At 51.2% G+C, this 14,451-nt stretch overlaps 2 long non-coding RNA genes across 5 annotated transcripts in view; one reads left to right on the forward strand and one right to left on the reverse strand.

Annotated features, from left to right (window-relative positions):
* LOC101700587 (uncharacterized) overlaps positions 1-14,451 on the forward strand; it is a 57,046-nt gene that overhangs the window by 15,668 nt on the left and 26,927 nt on the right. For 2 of the 4 annotated variants that reach the window (XR_015446517.1, XR_015446516.1), the window contains exon 3: positions 3,673-3,793. The exons of the other annotated variants lie outside the window; for them this stretch is intronic. This is a non-coding gene — a long non-coding RNA (uncharacterized LOC101700587). The remainder of the gene's footprint in view (positions 1-3,672; positions 3,794-14,451) is intronic. 4 annotated transcript variants of the gene reach the window in all.
* LOC110344112 (uncharacterized) lies at positions 9,451-11,881 on the reverse strand. The gene is made up of 3 exons (XR_002386419.2): positions 11,766-11,881; positions 11,460-11,514; positions 9,451-10,464 (listed from the first exon to the last, which is right to left on the reverse strand). It is a non-coding gene; the product is annotated as an uncharacterized LOC110344112 (long non-coding RNA).

Genomic DNA, 14,451 nt, shown 5'->3' on the forward strand with positions numbered 1-14,451 from the left:
CAGAAAGGAGAAACTGCCTTTAGAAAGATATAAATAGGGCCAATTTAGACATCTTTCTTACCATGCCTCCACCGAGGACTGAAGGACAAAATAGATTCCTGAGACTCTCTTTAAATGTTACTTCAACTCTTAGCTGTCTCCTCTTTGAGAGCAAATGGATTTCAATGATGCCAATCCTGAGAGCAGGAAATGTGGAATTTATGTCTTAAATTTACCCCATTCAGCGGTGATTCAGGTTTGTTTATGCCACCAACAACTCTTTGTGCCCACAATGCTAATGCACAGGGAGCGAGGTTTGATTTCACACAGAAAAGCTCCCCATTCAGGCACCTTCCCAGGTGTGCGACAGCACAAAAGCCTTCATGTCCCAGTGATTTCACATTGAAATCAGAGTCAGTTGCACCACTTCCGGTCCTCTGGGCCTGCCATGTTTGCTGCGGTTCTGCCTGAATGCGGTGGCAGTGGCAGTGGTAAGGAAAGCCCATGGGGGTCAACACCAGAACACCTAGGCCCCCAGCTGGTGGAGGTGGCTTTGGGGGAGGTGTCATACCTGCTTCACAGGGGACAAAGCTGAAGGTGAGACTGCCCAAGGGACAGGGCAGCTCAACAGAGATAGAAGCTGCCATTGTCCTGTCTGTGTTGTCTGAGCCCCTCTGTTTTGATGTTTTGGCCTCAATCCTAGCTCAAGCACATGCCAGGCAAGATGAAAGAAACTTCTGGAATGTTCCTTCTACTCAAAGGTTCATGAGTTTGAGCCCTGCCTGGGCAACTTAACAACTTAGCAAGACCTTATCTTACAATAAAAAAGGGCTAGAGGTGTACAAAGGCCCTGAGAGAGAGAGAGAGAGAGAGAGAGAGAGAGAGAGAGAGAGAGAGGAAGAGAGAGAAGAAGGAATTCTAGTTAGACCCTGGAGAACCAGGATGTGGGGAAGGGACTCCTCCATCTTCTAAGGAACGCTGAGAAACTCACAGGTTGACTTGAAGGGCCTCACCCTAACTAAGCTTTGGGTCAGTTACATTAAAACACAGAATCCTGCTGATTTTTAGTGAAGGAGCAAAGATCCAGGTTCCGTTGCTGAAACACTGGTTCTGAACCAGAGGTTTCCCTGATTAGACTGGATGGTGATGGCAGGGTGAGCTGTGTGTCCCGCTGGCAGTCCCTGGGTACAGGCAGAACTCAGGCCCTCAGGATGCTGACCCGACAGGCTTCCCCTGCATGTCCACAACATTTCCTAAACAGGCGGCTTGGAGCGTGCCTCGCTGCTGTAGGATCCAGCTGGCTGTCTTGTGGCTAGTGTGGCCATGGTGGGGGAACTGAGAGACTGCCCAGGAGGCAGGGCTATGGCTTTGGGCTGGCTGTCACAGCAAGACGAACAGGACACTGCAGAGGCCGCCTGCCCTCCCATTAGGAGGCCTTGTTGAAACACTGCTCTCTGACTCCATGGGAGAGGGACAGAGATGGCTTGCTACTGTGCAGACCCCAGGCTCAGCAGACACAGACACCCCTCCACCAGAGGGCTGACCCGAGAGGCAGGGCCAAGGCCAAGAGCTGTTTGCATGGACCTGGCTGGCTGGCTCTCCTGCTGCCCTGAATCTGACCGACACTCCATCCTCAGCACCAGGTGTGGGCCACTGAGGAGGGAGCAGATAGGAGGGAAATGGTCATTCAGTATCCACATGGCCAAGTGGGGGAACCCGGGGCTGGTAGCAGAGAGAGAAGACTCCTCTGCACACCTGCGAGGGCTCTCAGTGCCTAGCTCGGGAAGTCTGCATGATCAAACTGTTCTAGAGCCAGGCCTGAGGCTTCCTGCCTCCCCTTTCCATCTGCAGTGGGGAAACTGAGGCCCACAGCGAGAAAGTGCCACACCAATAGATTCCAAGAAAGAGGCACCAGGCAGGGTCTCAGGCCCCCAGCTCAGGGGTTTTCCTGTCTTGCTTTATCAAGGCATCAGCCCTGGCCCTCAAGGCCATCCCTGACCAGTTCCCTGACAGTTTGAGGTCCCTCTGTACTGTGAGCATCCTTGAGGATCCTCAGATAGGGGGCTGTGCCTTTGCATTTCCCAGTGGTTGCACCACACAGGTGGGACACCGAGGGGCCATGGGTGCTTACCCAGTATGTGGGCAAGTCTCTTCCCTCAGGAACCCATTACAGGGTTTCCAGGGGCAAAGGCCTCTCTTCTAGGGCCATGAACAGATGGATGTCGGATGCAAGGAGCCCCAGGCCGTGAAGCTTGGTTTCCCTTCTGACCAGAGGCTCTGTGAGGACAGGGCCAGCTCTTCCCTCACACAGCCTCAGACACAAGCTCAGACCCCAGATGCATCAAACCGCAGAGTCATAGAGTTCAGCATGCCTGGACTTCCAGGATCCCTCAAAACCTCTGTGTGTGTGTGTGTGTGTGTGTGTGTGTGTGTGTGGTGGATTAACTAATGGTCAACTTGGAACGCTCAGCTGAACTGAATCAGCATGGTCTGGGTGTGGAAGACCCACCTGAGGACTGTTGCCAATGGCATAGAAAGAGAACTGGAGGTGAACACCATGGGCTCTTGATTTTCTAGAAGCTTGCTACGGTTGGTTTTCCTGATGTGAACCTGGCTGTTCTTGTCAGAGAAGGATCTCGGGTCCTTGCTGTTGCTGAGAAAGGCTGCTGTTCTCATCAGGGGAGCTCTGATCTTTGCCATGAGCATCACTTCCTGGCTCCACTGTAGATCCCTCAGCCTGGTGCACAAATCCCTCACCCTGCTGGCGCTGGCTTTCTAGCTTCCATCACTGACCTTTGGGCCTTCCTGATGCAGATCTTCCATACAGACAAGCATGAGACATTGCCGTGGATTCTAGGCCTTCAGCTGGACTTGTGTGGGACACTGCTGTGAGATCCAGGCCCTCAGCTAGATTCTTTGGGTCTCTAGTGTGCACTACTCTGCATTTGACTTTTTGGGTGACTATTATAGAATAATCCTATATTGGGGCTGGGAACATAGCTCAGTGGCACCATGCCTGCCTGGCAAGTGCAAAGTCCTGAATTCAATTCCCAATACCAAAAAATAACATAAAATAATCCTATAAATTATGCATCCTGTATTAAATCTATTTCCCTTGCAACTGACATATATATGTATATGCTTCCAGAGCCTCCCTGGGTCAATTCCATCAGCTGTCACAGAGGAAAACATTTGAGTTTTGTTTGTATCAGGTGGGCCCAAGTTCAAGTCCTGCTTCTGCTACTTTGTAGATCTCTGGATCAGGGCAGTCACTTGGGCTTTCTGCACCACAGTTTCCCCATCTGTCAAGTGAGGCTGCCCTGAAGAGCTGTGTCGATTCAAGGGACTGGTGCACCAGCACAGACCCTGCATGACCAAGTGTCTGTGACACAGAGGCAGGGATGCTCCCAGGTCATGGCATGGCTGGTGTTTGCTGCCTCCAGCCAGGCTCTGCCACATTGATTTGGGTACAAGTAACAGAAACTGACTCTAGGTGACTCGAGCCAAAAGGAAGATTTGAGGGAAAGATCCTGGGGCATCTACAGAATTAATGGAGGAGCAGAACCTCCAGGCCTAAGTAGCTCTGGAGACCTCAGAAGAAGGAGTTGGTAGAACATCACCCTGCAGTGTCCACCTCCATGTGCCTCAACTCCAAATAACCACTGATCTCTGTGGTTGTCATTTCAATTCCAGATTCCCAGAAGAAAGACTGTGATTGGTCTGTGGGGTCACATGTCCATCCTTAGCCCAGTCAGCTTTGGCAGGCTGTGAGATGTCCAGGTCCATACTCTGGGAGCTCCGCATGGACAGGAAAGTGGGTATCATAATTGATGTGCAGTTTATCTTGCCTCCCCGAGTCTATTGTCCACTCCTAGAAGATGAAAGCCATGGTTGACACTTTTATATTCTTAAATGCCTCTCTAAGAGCAAAGCGAATTGCTCCAACCCCAAAATACAGGGCACAGGCACCCTAGAGATTTGGGGAGGGGATACAAATGCATTTTGTTCCGTTTCCATAACTGCAAAAGCCTGGAATGGAAAGGATGATAGGGATGGAGAAATGTATACCTCACTTCATAGATGGACCAGTCAAAACATTCATCTCCCTGGTCCTGAGAGTCTGTGTGAAAAATCAGAATGTAGAACTTGTAGACACGTTCAGACAGGCATGTGCACCGAGGACGGGAATCACACTTATTATGTGAATGGATGCCACTTGGAAATGTTCTTTATTACTACTAATAATTAATAAATAAATGGCTCAGAGAGTTATAATTTTCTCTTGCTATCAAAATTAGCATATTTTTTTCCAGTTCTCCTAAATTGCTACCTTTTTGATAATGTGTATATAATTACCGAGCACTCCCTGATCTACCCAAACTCACTCTTTGTTAGCCTGGCTGACTTTGCCTGCTTGCTGTCAGATGATGGTGAGATTTTTAAAAGAACTGTTATGATTGATGTAATTAAACCAAGATAAGACCTCCATTTTTCCTCTTCCCCTTTTCTCTCTGTCTTCCACTTTCCACCGTAGCAGAATTAGGGAGAGAAAGAGTATTAGTTGCCTCCAGTTTGTCAGAGCAGCTTTACCAGAAGGCACCATATCTGCATTTTGCACGGAGAACTGAATAAAACACTCGAAGCAAACTTGGGGCAGCATTGTTCTCAGCAATTACTGGAGCGGCCTGGTTTCTCCTCGTTAATTGCTGCGAGCAGGAAGCTTTACTCAGTGTGCAGCGTACCCAAGCATGTATGGAGTTTAATGAATCATACTAACTCCGCACTCCAAGCAATTAGGTAAATCTAGCTGTTAGTTAGTGAGGCATAAAATAAATTTAATCTCTCTTCTAAAAAATCAATTATAGTGCTGTAATGTATAATTCAATTTGGGTCATGCTACATAAATTTTCTGTTTTTAGTGTGTTTTTAAACTGGTTGTTATTAGATTTTGCAGGGAGTGTGTGTGTGTGTGTGTGTGTGTGTGTGTGTGGACTAGAGGATGAGGGACAGGGACAAGTCTAAGAATCTTAAGGATGTATTGAGGAGACTGTGTCACTAAGGGTCTCTGTCCACTTGGTCCTAGAAGGTCACTGGAGCACCTACTATGTGCTCTGTGTCCATGGAAGGCAGAGAGAAGGCACAAGGAGCATCTACCTTCAAGGAACTTCCTGTCTAACTGATGGTGCACGACCAAACCAAATACAAAATTGGAAGAAAATTAGCGCAACTGCAGGGAGGAGACAGACACAAGTAAGGGGTATTGGGGAAAGAGTTTGGAGTTTCAAATCCTGGGCTCTGTTTTAAACTCTGCTACTGACTAGCAGTGTGACCTCAGGCAAATAGCAATCTCTGTCTTAATCACTTCCCATGCTGCTGGGACAAAATACCCAACATCCACAATATAAGGAAGGAAAGGCCTATTGGCTGGAGCTTCAGTCTACATTTGGCTGGCTTAACGCAAGATGGTGTGGCCATGGGCATAGTGGAGGAGAGCTGCTAAGGGCATGGGGCCCAGAAAGCAGGGCGTTTCAGGGGAGGAGCTGGGAGGGAGTTAGGCCTTTCCTGGTCACACTGCCTGTGCCCCACCTCTTCTGACCAGGCTCTGCCTCCTGAAAGCAAGTCAGCTAGAAACTCTCATGATCCAGTCACCTTTCAAAAGCCCTGCCTATGACACATGAGGCTTGGGGGACTTCTCGATATAAATCATAACACTCTCTGAGCCTCAGTTTCCCCATGTGTAAAATGGGCACACCAACCCCTTCCTCCCAGGGTTTTTGACATAGGACCATGTGTTAGTGGTCAAGATCACACTCTGTCTCTAGCATCTTAAATCTGTAGCTGGGCTGAAAAAAAGTGAATGTCCGAGTTGGGCCTCCCACCTCCAAGGACCTGGAGGGTAAGGACTGTGTCATGTCTTCCTTTCTCTGGCATTGTCCTTGGCACCTGGCTCTGGCCCACCATGCAGAGGGGTTGCTGCAGTTGTAGAAACTGAGGAAAGAGGAGAGAATGGTCTGAGCCTGGGCGGGCCTAGGAGTGGACATCTGAAGAGGTGACCAGTGACTGGTGATTTCTGTAGGGCCACTCTGCCCAAGTACTGTGTGGGCCACTATAGCCCATCACATCTGACCCTCAGGGCAGTCCTGGGTGGTCGTGGTCATCCCTCATTCCAGGCAAGGAACTGACACCTGCTGAGGCTTGCAGAAAACCACATGGTGAGGAAGGGAATGGCTGGAGATTCGAACTCAGTCCCCGTGCTGTCTTTACTGCCTTGCCTCCCCTCAGGGCTGGGAAAGAGAAGGCGTCAAGGAGCCTGGACTTCCCATCGCAGCGGTTTGCTGAGAGCTGGCGCTTAGAAACCCCTCCCACACAAACCTCCAGATAGCTCGCCATCCTCCCCACCTCTGCCTGCCCATTTGATTTTGTTAATGGAATTCTTAGGGAAAATTACACACCGTTAGATTTCCCTGCTAATCTCCTGGCAACAGCCATGGTCCCGAACATTATTAAAATAGTTAAGACTCCATTCCAGCTGTCTCTTTCCAATTTTCTTGCTTCCGGGGAGTGCTCAGCAAAGCGGTGAGCAGCTTACCTACTGAGCGTCTCTACATTCGAGGTAAAGCAGCAGCCACATCCAGGGCCCCTCCTGGGACACCTAAGGCCAGTGGGCGTGTGTTGTGTGGGGGCCCGCAGAGGGGATGATCAAAACATGACATTCTCAAACTGGGTTCTGCTGGTCTGCTGGGCAGCTCTGGGCAGATCCCACTCCCTCTCTGGACGCAGTTATCTCTGCTACCCGCTGGTTTCCTTCTGCTCTGCGGCGCTCTCTGCGTGGGTTCTTTGTGGCTTCGAGAACACACTTCCCACTGGCTGGGTTGGAAAATGGAAGCTCTGGGGTGTGCACAGTGTTGCTGCCTAATAAGCCATGAGCTGCTGCACGCTATCAGTTGACTCACTTTCCAGAGCCTGTGGGTCATTTAAAAAAAAAAAAATCTAAACTAGTGCGAATGCAGTTGCTTCCACAAAATGATTCCCATCACAAAATAAGCCTTTAATTAGCAGAACATCTCACCCAGCTGAAACACAACTTTCACAGACATATACCCAGTGATGTTAATTATGAAATGAATTTGTACATGCATGATTTATGGGTCTTTGACTTTAAAGAGAAAAAAAATCGGCTGCCTACTTTATTTATGCTTGCTGCCCTCTGAGTGAATTCACAAGAGATACCATGGATGGCTCCAGTGTTTCTTAGAAGCTTAACGTCCCTTTCAGTGACTTTTATGCTGTGCTTACATCAGTCAGCTAAATATTTATTGAATTCTCAATTCCCCACCCCAGAGCTGGGGCTGGGAGGGGGGAATCAGGATTTGAGATAGGTACAGTTGTGTTGCTATGTTTAGATAAATCATGCACCCTTGAGGCCCCGCAGAGACAGGGCCTTCTTTCCTGTCTTTGCAAATAGGGAAACCGAGGGCAGAATAGGCACTGACTCCCCGGAACTACAGTCACCAGGTTTGACCTGACACCTGGGCGGCTGCTTCCATCATACACCGACCACCGGCAAAGGCGACACTTGGTCAGGCTCCGGTGCAGCTAGGAAGCTCGAAGCCTGCAGTGTAAGAATGTGCATGTATGTGTGCTCACAGGTGTGCATACTCACACATACATACGTGTGCTTTGCACACCTAGCAGACTGTGAAATAGCAAGGTGAACAGACTAGCAGAGCAATTCAGGCTCTGCTGGAAGAGGTAGCCCTGGGTCTGACCCAGGGCCTTCAGAGAGGTGTGGGGGGTCCTGCTGGGGCCAACGTGGGCCAGGAGCATCCCGGAGCCAGGAGGAAGGCTCATGTCCCAGAGCATTGGCTCATGCGTGTCACCTGCTCCCAGCCCCTGGCTTGTTCTCCAGCCAGACCCCTGCAGTGAGGCTCCTGGCTGTGAAGCCAATGAGTGACAGAGACAGCTCTTGGCTTTTTGAGCCTCAGAGGCCATAAATAGTGAGTTTGGAGGGGATGAGGAGGGACAGAACCAGGTGATCTCCCCTGTGACTTCCACACCGCAGCCTGGCAGCCGCCAGTGGAAGGGAGAGGGCTGAGCAGAGGGGCTGGCCTGTGGCTGAATCCCACACCGTGACCACCACCGTCACTCGTGTTAGGTCACCAAGGGGTGGACTGGGGCAGGAAGACCTGACGTGACTGTGAGCACTGGACCCACGGAGACTCAGAGCCGAGCCAATGATGTTTCTGCCACAGTCTGCTCTGCACTGACTTAGGGAAACTGAGTAAAGGGAAATGAGAAGAGAGGCAAGCACTTGAGTCTGAGCCCTACAAGTGCCACCCCCACCCAGGGTCTGCTTGGGAGGCAGGGACGAGAGGTCGACTGCAGAGGTCTCAATGCCTGGGAGGCCCCAGAGACCCTTTGCCTCCATAGCCCAGCTGGAAAGAATGGAAAGATCCAGGGCTCTGGACACTCCAGGACACCTGACTGCTAGCTGAGCTCTGCATGCAGACCAGGCGACTTTGGGCAAAGTGGCTCAGCCTCTTAGTGCCTCAGTTTCTCCATTTGAAAACAGAAGAGTAGGCTTGATAATCTCTAAACTGTTGTTTCCTTAGATTTGAGCATGCCTAGCAGCAGTGGGTTCAAATGCAGTTCCTCGACCCAATCCTCAGGGATTTGGACTTGAGGGTCTGGGGAGAACCGAGGTTCTCAGGACTGATCCCACTGCACCAAGGGGCCAGGCGGTCCCCAGGGTCTGTGCTCCTCCACCCCGTACCTCGGGGCTGCCCAGGTGGCCTCCCCACTTCCAGCATGACTTTCCTTCTCTATCCGTCTCCACTTACACAGGCTGCCCCGTGGAAGGCTTTGGGGACCTCCCCTCTGAGCCCATCCTGCTCTGTGTGGGGACTTCCTCACCTCTCACACTCCCTGGCCACCCCAGACAGCTGCTGGTGTCCCTGCCCTGCATGATGGCTCCACTGTCACTGGCCGCCAACTCCCTGAGTTCCTCCTCCCTCTTACAGTACTTTCGCCTTCGCCAATCTGACCCTGTTTCTTTTTCTTTCTTTTGTAATTCATGACTTATTCATTCTCTACATTTTTCTTCTGCTTTCAAATATTAAGAAAACATAGTAAAAAAAAATTCAAACATCACAGCATAAAAAGATGAAAAGTCTTTAGGCCTGTGACCCTCTCTCAAAATATCAAGCTAATGGCCTGCTGGGCTTAAGTTCAGGTGTGAAGTCAGCACATAAGTAAATAAAAATAAGTATATATTTTGAAATAAAAGTATAGCTGTTCCATACACACTATTTTGTGACATTTCCCCAAATGAACAGTATCTTACCCTTGTTTTATGCCACTTGACAGAAAAATATCCTATTCTTTTTCACAACTCTGTAATACTCCATTTAATTAATTTAACAAATTCTACATCAATCAACACTTAGGAATTGCCTAATTTTCAACAGTCGCAAACAACACACCAACAAATATGTTTGCAACAGATGTGGCAGTGCACAGAGGTAGAGTTGCTGGATGGAAGACATGAATATTTTACAGCTATCCTCTTTGGCCAATGTGCCTCTCAAAATAGATTTGGTCTCACTTCTTTTCCCCCTTCCCAATATTTTATGAGTCTGATAACTCTTTTCCAGACACATTGATGAAAGCATCTTTTTATTATTTCCTTTTTCTTTTCCATAGTTATTGGTAAGGTTGATCAATTTGGGGGTGTTCTTTGAAGTCTCTTATAATAACTTCTGCCTGTTCTTTGTCTCCTAAGCAAACAATGAAGCATTTCCATGGTGTCTTATTCTGTTTTCTGTTGACCTAACCTTGCCGTTGAGGCTGGCAGTGTGTAAAGGAAATAGGGTTAGGGTTGCTCAAGGAGTTGATGCTGGGAGCTTCAAAATGGGGTGACCACATCTGGCGGGCGGGCTCCAGGGGACAATGCTGGAGTTAGGGCAGGGGATCTGGTGCTCCAGAAGGACAGAAAAATGAAAAGAGAGGAGCGAAGGGAAGGAGAGAGGAAGGAGACAAGGTGGAGGAGGGGAGGGAGAGGCAGGAAAGGGAGAAGAGAAGCAGCGAGAGAGTCTGGCCTCGGCGCCAGAGAATGGCTCACCTGGCTCTCCCACCCGTGCTGCGGGCCTCTGGGCCCCTCACCCTCTGGCCCTCAGTTCCTGAGGGTGGAGAATGGGAGTGCCAACCATAGGGAATGATTCCTGTTCACAGCGGGGGGGGGGGGTAGGGGGCTCAAACCAGATACCATGTGGCCCTGGTAGGGCACTGTTGCTGAGGACAAGGTACCACTGTGCACACTAGGCAGCTACTTCCCCACCCCAGCCACAAGCCAGGCATGTTTCTGACCCCAAGCCCTTTGCACTGGCTGTTTTGCCTAGAACACTCTTCTTCCAGATCGGGGTGTTGCTTCACTCTCATGGGTCTTTGGTCAGATGTTGTCTCCTCAGTGAGTATGTCCTGGGCACACTAATAAAACACATACACACACACTCAATTTTCCTTTTAGCTTTTCTCATCACTGGAGACACTAATGACTTATTTGTTGCTATCTGTCTGTCAGTCTTACTCTGTTGCAATAAATACTCTTGTCATCTACTTCGATGTAACACACTGCTTAAGAATTTAGTAGCTTAAAACAACCACAAGACAAGGCTCTGCTAGTGGCTCTTCTGTCAAGTACCTGGCACACAATAGATGCTCAATAAATCCATGCCAAATCAATCAATGCCATCTTTATAGTCCATGCCAAGCCCACCTCTGTCTGGAAGCCCTCAACACCAGCCCCAGGCTAGGGGGCCCTTCCCTGCCCCACTCTGGGTTGTAGGCTCCTCCCTCTTCTGTGGACCACCCTAGAAACAAGGCCTGGAGCTCCCTGATGGTCCTGTGTCCCACAGACAGGGTCAGACAGTGCGGAACTCCCAACTGCACACACGGGGCAGACACACTTTAGATACCAGACTCACACATCACCACCGCCATTAAGGTAGATGCTGCTCTCCCATTTGACAAATGAGGAAACTGAGGCCCAGATAAATTGAATCACGAGTTGCACAGCCAGTCCCAGCCCAGCCGGGTGGCCCCACACCCCCACAGGTGCCTGGCGGCTCTGTGCACAACTGTCCTAACCTTACACGATACAGTGGAGCTGAGCCACCAACACCCCCTCGCCCCAGGAAGCACCCGGCCTCCAAAGCTAGACTTCTGGTGCCGCTTTTCTCTTCTCTCCCCTGGAGACCACTGTTTCCCACCACCCAGAAACTCTATCGAGGGAGCCAGGTTTAATATTCATGAACCAGCCAGGCATGAGTGATTAGCTGCCTCTGTGTTGGAGGAGGAGGAATAATTGAATAAGGTATTTACATAACAAGTTAATGCCCTAGCCTGCGGGGCTCCTCGGCAGCCCCCCCACTTCCTCTCCTCCCCCATTCTCCCCGATTTGCCCACCTTGCGTTCTTGCTCACCTTGAATGACCTTGGAGGGGCCATGACTTTGCGCCTTCAGCAATCGAGGCTGTGTCTAAAATACAGATAACATTAGCAGGGGAAGGAAGTAATTGTGCCCGAGCGAGGACAGAATGGGCTGATTCGTGGCCTGGACAGGGGCCTGGACCCCATACTAACCAACAAGCCCCTTCTGCAGCCTCAGAGCTGTGGCCCCCTTTGTCACAAAGTCTCAGGGGACCTTGAGTGCGGGCCACCTTGTTCCTGGACTGGTCTTCTTTCTCACCCCATGCAGGCCCCTGTGACCCTCCACTGCCTGGGACATACCTGGCCACCTGATTAATGACTGCAGGCCAAGAGAGGCGCAGGCACTGTGCCACAACACCGAATCCCTCCCTGTTGCTGCAGAGCAGAGCTGTCCCGGCGCCCACGCTTTCCTTGGGCCACCTTCGGGGTTATTCCCGGTCAGGACTCACTGGGGCTCTGAACTAGAAGTTATTAGCTCATAATCACCTTGTTCATGACTGACTGGGAGGTGCACAGTGCGTCTGACCTCAGCCAAGAGGACACCGGCCATGTCCTTCTGGCTGCACTTCAAAGAGCACAGCAGCCTCTCCCTGCAGATAAACTACAAGGAAGGGTTGGGGTTTTCCAGGGCCAGCAGGAGGCATTAACAGAAGAGGTGCCAGCCCCACCACGCCACAGCCAGGGCATTAGAGCCAGTGCTGTCCATGCTCTGCAACAGTGGATGGTAGCCCGCAAGGGCCACAACAGCTGGTTCCCCTGGCCCAGAATGCAGAGGGGCAGGCCTGGGAGAGCTGTACCTTGATCATTTACAATACCTCTCTGAGCCACAGGTTCTTGGTCCATAGAAGGGGCAGCATGACAACTGTTGTGTGTCACATGATCAAAAATGAACCCACACCAGCTCAGACACCACGGGTCCCTGCTGGAAGGATGGTAGGGAATGATGTCATGTCCCCACTCTCTGTCCCTCTTGGATGGCTCACCTGAGAAAGCGTGGGTGACTTTTGTGGCTCTGAGCTTCAGTTTTCTCCACTGTAACATGGGGTTGTGAGCCCCATTTGAGCTCGCTGGGAGGATTAAATGACGGGCACTGGCTGATGTGGCCTGGCCTCAATGTGGCCACCAGAAGACACAGTGTTGGTTCAGGAGGACCTGCCACACATCCTGGAGAGGGGCCTTGGGGAGTCCTCCAGCTGGCTTCATGTGGCCACAGATTCAGCATCCCAAGGCCAAGGCAGGACTGCAGTGTGCCCAAGAAGGGCACAAATGGCCACCTAAGTAAGTGTGGAGCCAGAAGGATCCTAACCCAAAGGGAAGGGGACCTGATGGGCCGGCTGGCAGCATCAGGGGGTGAGCAGCTGTCACAGTGCGTCCCAGCCCAGGCGGCCTATGGGGCCGGAGCATCACTGGTGTTTGAGGCGTCTGGGCCCTGAGCCCATGTCTGAGGCCGTGCAGGAGGGTTGGCTCCATCCTCGGGGCAGCTCTGGTCTGAGGGGAAACCAACCTTCATGGCCCAGGGTTCCTTGCACCCCAAAGTTCACCTCTTCACCTCCTTTCAACAGAGAGCTGCCTCCAGGACATGGCCCTGGAGGAGAGGCTGCAACGGGAGTTCAAAGGGGAAGGAGTCTCCTCTTCGTGGCCTCAGGGTGTCCTGCCTGTGCAGGACAGCCTGTTCACAGGGGTCCCTGAGGGTGCTTGAGGGTGTTCATGGTGCAGGGGACCCTGAACTGGTCAAGGAGGGCCTCAAGAGCCCAAGTTGAGGAGCAGAACCAGACAGGAGTGAGGTGAGTGGGGAACTGGTCTCAGGGGCAAACCCTAAGGGTGCTTCAGTTCAGCAATCAGGATAAATGATGTCCTGAAGGAATATTCTTGAAGGCCAATTTATTGCAAAAAAAAAAAAAATCCTATGTTCCTTTTACTTTGTAAATGCATTGCTTGCAGTATTATTTAGAGTGCTGAACACATTTTGTGGGGCCTCTTAGATTCCCCCAAATGATGGCCTCATTGCTGTGCACAATCTTGGCCCAGGTGGCCCAAGCAGGGAACCACAGAGGTTTGGCTTTGGCCTCTGGCTTTGTGGGAGCAGGAGAGAAAAGAAGGGCTCCCCTGAGAAACCAGGCTGGAGGGTGTGCAGTGAGGCCTGGTTCCTAATGCCTGGGAGAGTCCTCTGACCTGGGGTACCAGTGGGGTCTGGGGAACCTGAGGTAGAAGCAGAGGGACCTGCAGGAGACCCCTGTTCCAAGCCCTGGAGCTCCACTATCTAAAAGGGGAGCTGGCGCCCAGACTGAGCTGGGGACCACTGGCCACTGTCCACAGAGGGGCTCCCTGTAAGGGACTCTTAGAGAGGTGGGGCCCAGGATGCGGATGCCCCCACTTTCCCATCCTACCCGTGCCCTCCTCTCTGCTGAGGCAAGGCAGCCCCAGGAGCAAGGGGAGGTGGGTGGTGAAGAGCAGAGAGCAGGAAGGGCCACTTCCTGTGTCCACGTCCCCTCTAATCCTCCCAGAGCTTGTGAGGATGGCCTCGTGGCATCACTCCTGGAGTACAGATCAGGAAACTGAGGCTCAGAGGAGAGCAGGAGCGCCAACAGTAGGGAAGATCTGGGCTCTTCACCCAGATGCACCCCTTTCCAGACCCGCCGCCTTCTGCTCCCTCACACCGCACGGACTTAAACCCCTCCTATGCCTGCCTGCCAACCCCAAACTGTCACTTCCACCTTTTCCCACCCCTTTTAAGTTTCCTGAAGCGAATATCATTATTAATATTATTTGCCTAATTAACATGTTGGCTGAATGACAGAAAACATGCAAACAGGTTTTGCCAAGGAAACTCTGATTAAAACTGCAGCCTGTCTAATTAGATGGAGATCTCTTCATTACTACCCCATTTTAAATGCAATCTCTCTCCCTTCCCTTCTGTCCCCCTTCCTGGGAGGTAGCTGATGGCAGGGCTGACCTGCCTGGGGCTGAAGGTATCTCCCCGACAGGC

Source organism: Heterocephalus glaber, unplaced genomic scaffold (assembly GCF_053883595.1).
Source record: "Heterocephalus glaber isolate CG9 unplaced genomic scaffold, H.glaber_assembly_v1.0 deba00001689, whole genome shotgun sequence".
NCBI lineage: Eukaryota > Metazoa > Chordata > Mammalia > Rodentia > Bathyergidae > Heterocephalus > Heterocephalus glaber.